Source organism: Macaca nemestrina, chromosome 19, assembly GCF_043159975.1.
Source record: "Macaca nemestrina isolate mMacNem1 chromosome 19, mMacNem.hap1, whole genome shotgun sequence".
Taxonomy (NCBI): Eukaryota; Metazoa; Chordata; class Mammalia; order Primates; family Cercopithecidae; genus Macaca; species Macaca nemestrina.
This window is the reverse complement of record NC_092143.1, coordinates 20,524,079-20,528,717: the sequence shown is the minus strand read 5'-3', so window position 1 is coordinate 20,528,717 and position 4,639 is coordinate 20,524,079. Positions and strand designations below refer to the sequence as shown.

The 4,639-nt window shown below is 40.9% G+C and overlaps 1 pseudogene; it reads left to right on the top strand.

The window, feature by feature from the left end:
• The first annotated feature begins 1,537 nt into the window (after nt 1–1,537).
• On the top strand, nt 1,538–1,634 carry LOC112425789 (U6 spliceosomal RNA; annotated as a pseudogene).
• Nucleotides 1,635–4,639: the final 3,005 nt, after the last annotated feature.

The following is a 4,639-nucleotide window of genomic DNA, read 5'->3' as shown; positions in this document are numbered from 1 at the left end:
TACTACATAAATGCAAAAGGTCCTTTGGGAGGCTGAGGCAGGCAGATGACCTGAGGTCAGGAGTTTGAAACCAGCCTGGCCAACGTGGTGAAACCCTGTCTCTGCTGAAAACTACAAAAATTAGCTGAGTGTGGTGGTGAGCACCTGTAATCCCAGCTACTCGAGAGGCTGAGGCAGGAGAAGTGCTTGAACCCAGGAGGCGGAGGTTGCAGTGAGCCAAGATCATGTCATTGCACTCCAGCCTGGGTGACAGAGCAAAACTCTCTCTCCAAAAAAAAAAAAAAAAAAAAAAAAAAAAAAAGAAATACAAAAGGTCACAAGAAACTACCATGAGCAATTATACCCCAATAAATTGGATAACTTAAAAGAAATGGGTAAATTCCTAGATACATACAACCTGCCAAGACTGAATCATGAAGAAATAGAAAATCTGAATAGACCAGTAATAGACAAATAGATTCAATCAGTAATAAAAAGCGTCCCGTTAAAGAAAAGCCCAGGACTGATTAGCTTCACAGTTGAATTCTACCAAACATTTAAAAAAGTACTAATGCTAATCCTTTTCAAACTCTTCCAAAAAAACTGAAGAGAAAGGAATATTTTCAAATTCATTTTATGAGACCAGCATTACCCTGATATTAAAACTGGACACAGACACTACGAGAAAAGAAAGTTACAGACCAATGTCCCTGATGAACATAGATGCAAAAATACTCAACAAAATACTGGCAATGAGAATTCAACAGCACATTAAAAAGATCATTCACTATGGTCAAGTGGGATTTATCCCTGGATTCAAAGCTACTGCAACATATGCAAGTCAATAAATGTGATACTCTATATGTGGTTTTGATTTCATCCCCCCCTTCTCAATCATTTTCTCTGTCCTGTATCATAAATGTTTTTTTCTATATAGTCTTACCATCAGCCTTGAAACATGCTTCAGAAAAATTATCTTTTTGCTTTTAAAGCTTGTCGATTCATTCTAATCCAAGAAACTTAAAAAACAACAGAATTTGGGTGACTTGGACTGAACTGATTGGGGTGGGGCACAGGAATTGGTATCCTTTAAACAGTCCTCACATTTGCTCTGCCCCTGGATACCCCCTTACCTGATGAAATCCTGTTTACCCTTCAGGACTCATCTGCATTTCGTTTCCTCAAGGACATCTTCCTGAAGACTTTGATCTAAATCAAGTGCCCTCATAGCTCCCTGTTTACTTTCTTAGAGCATTGATCTTATCCCTAATTCAGAGTTTCTGACCCTCAGCACCACTGACTTTTTGGGCTGGATATAACTTTGTTGTGGGGACCTGTCCTGTGCCATGTGGGACGTTTTGCAGCATCCCTGGACTCTGCTCACTGGATGCTAGAAGCACCTCATCCCCAGATATGGCAACAGAAACTGTCTCCAAACATCGCCAAATGGCCCCAGGAGGGAACCCCTACCCCTCGTCCCATTAGAACCACTGCTCTAACTCACAGTTATTTTACATGTAGTCTGTCTCTCCCCCCATACTATAAACTCCAGCAGGGTGCTTGCTTTGGCAACATGTACATACCAAAATTGGAATGATACAGAGATTAGCATGGCCCCTGTGCAAGGATGACACACATTTGTGCAGCATTCTATTAAAAAAACAAAACAAAACAAAACCACCAGAAGAGCTTTCCTCTCTCCTAGATTCCCAAGGACATACCCCAATGCCTAGGCACATCTCAAATGCTGAACAAGAATTTGTTGAATAAATGAATGAATGAGATGGCTAAGCCAGGATTTCAGAGCTCTAATGAGGGTGAAGACCACAGGTGTCAATAGTGGAGAAGAAAAGGAAGGAATACATCCGAGCCACATTTGGAGAGCAGAAATTAAATTTTATGGGAACACAGCCACATCCATTCATTTGCATATAATCTATGGCTGCTTTCTGTGTTACAGAAGGCAGAGCTGAGTAGTTGCAACAGAGACCACATGGCTCACGAAGCTTTAAATATTTACTGTTGGACCCTTCACAAAGAGGTTGTTGACCCCCTTTTTAGAGATTGTGTTTAGAATATAAATCCTAAGTGAACTATTATGAAAGTAGCTACATGACTTTATTTGCAAAATAGATTTCCATTTTTAAAAATTTACCATTGCCCTATTTCTCACACACATGAGAAATCTGTATGCACAAAAATGCACGAACATGTATTGCAGAGACGTTCTTTCCTGATAAATATTTTATCCTGTTATTGGATTTTTTTTTTTTGTTTTTGAGGGAATTTGAATGCACTGCACTCCTCTTTTCCTAGAAGGTCAGAACTTCTTCTTCTTCTTCTTTTTTTTTCTTTTGAGACGGAGTCTGGCTCTGTCACCCAGGCTGGAGTGCAGTGGCGCTATCTCGGCTCACTGCAAGCTCCGCCTCCCGGGTTTACGCCATTCTCCTGCCTCAGCCTCCCGAGTAGCTGGGACTACAGGCGCCCGCCACCTCGCCCGGCTAATTTTTTTGTATTTTTAGTAGAGACGGGGTTTCATTGTGTTAGCCAGGATGGTCTCGATCTCCTGACCTCGTGATCCGCCCGTCTCGGCCTCCCAAAGTGCTGGGATTACAGGCTTGAGCCACCGCGCCCGGCCTTTTTTTTTTTTTTTAAATTTCAATCTTCTAGTTTTCTAAAGATTTTGTTGGGAACAAGGGAAAATTAAGAAAAAGGGTCTCAGTCCTCTGTGTAAAAAACTATTTTTTTTATAGCTTTTGTCACGCTAAAGACACAAATCTGGTTTTTTTTGTGGTTGCTGACAGAATATATAAATTCTGTCTTGAAGATTGTGTGAAGCTTTTATAGTTCATTCGCTGATTCATTCAACAAGCATTAAGAAATGGCGTCTGAGCACTAGTGCCTGCGAATGTAGAGCTGCATAAAATGCATATTTGCCGGTAGCCTACCAGCAGCGACAGACAGGAAGCAATTACCTGGACGACAGCCTTGTTTGTGCTAAAATAAAGTGAAAATGGGAGTACAGGGAAGGTACAACCAAGCCTGCTTTACAGAACGGAAGGAAGCATAGGCTTTGTATCTTAAATTATACTTTTAGTTGTTGTTGATAGATACTAAGGCACCAGTATCCTTGGTTAGAAGAAGTTTTACCCCCAAATCTAAAACTCAAATGTAGCATCACCTGTAAGAATCATGTTTAATTTAATTATTTTCCACCAATCCTCTCCTGATTAGCATGAAATATAAGAATCAAGTTTTATTTGATCATTTCCTGAAAATCCTCTCCTGTTGCTGTTAGCACAAGTGATGTCCCTTAGGATTGAGCTCTGCGTGCAACATGGAACATCTGGGTGCTCAGGAGAAGACTATGGGACTCAGTACAGTTCTGGAGAATCAAGGGTGCCTGCATCTGAGTTCACATATAACCAAGGAAGGGTACCTGAGGTTGGTTTCCTTTACTAAGTATCTCTTAGGTTCCAGCCCGCTGAGCTGGCATCTTTTCCCAGACAGTATTATTTTCATGGGGAGTGAAATAAGGTCTGAAGCAGTGTTTCTGTCCTTGAATGTTGCTGTGTATTAGAATTACCTAGCGAGCTTTGAGTCCTGATACCAGGCTACTTCCCAGACAAATTACAGTACAACATGGTATCTGAGGGCAGGACCCAGACAGCTGTAGTTTTTAAGCTCCTTAAGTGACTCCAATGTGCAGCCAAGTTTGAAATGGCTGCTGTAAATCAACAACTCTGAAATGTTAGCTTGCCTTAGAAGTTCCCACCGGGCCTGTGAAACAGATTGCTGGGCTCCAGCCCCAGAGTTTCTGATCCAGTGGGTGTGGGGCAGCTGGGGGATTTGCATTTCTAATAAGTTCCCATGCGATGCTGATGTGCTGGTCTGAGGACAACACTTTGAGAACCACTGCTTTAAATTGAAGTAATGAGAAGGAATGGTTGTGGGAGAATAGTGGTTCATCCTATTCCTTCACTAAGTTGGTCCAGTCTGCTTTTTGAAGAAGAAGAGTGGAAAGGGTCAGACTGGAGATGTTACTGCAGTAGTTACTTTGTGCTTTTAAGACATTCTTGGAATGATATATAACCCATCTTTAGAATGCCCTTGCCCTACTTGGGAAAACACAGTACTTTTCAGGGTCTCTCACTTTGCCTCTCTCACTCCCCCTTTCTCTCTCTCTCTCTCTCTCTCTCTCTCTCTCTCTCTCTCTCTCTCCCCCTTCTTAGAAAAGGCTTGAGAAGGGAACTTTGTTAAAATACTAAAGAGCATCTAAGGGAATCAGTTGCATTCAAAACACTTTTAATGTTAGAGGAAATTTGACATGTGAAAAGGTTTTTGTAAAAAGCAATCTTAAATGATGTAGGTATTTCCGATGAATTTTTTTTTTTTGGCCCTGTAGGAAAAACTTGTAGCTAATAGCAGAAAGACCCATTCCACGTGAAATAACAGTGAGTTCAAAAGTAATAGTAAATACAACACAAATAATTAAACATATTTTAACTGTCTATATTGACGTCAGCAAAGAGCACCATGCCCACACCTTAATTACCTTAAGCATTTATGAAGCAGTTTCATACCACCCCAAATTCATTTCTCCTTCAGCCCACCTCTTATGTGATGTAAAACCAGACATTTATATCACTTTCTAAATACC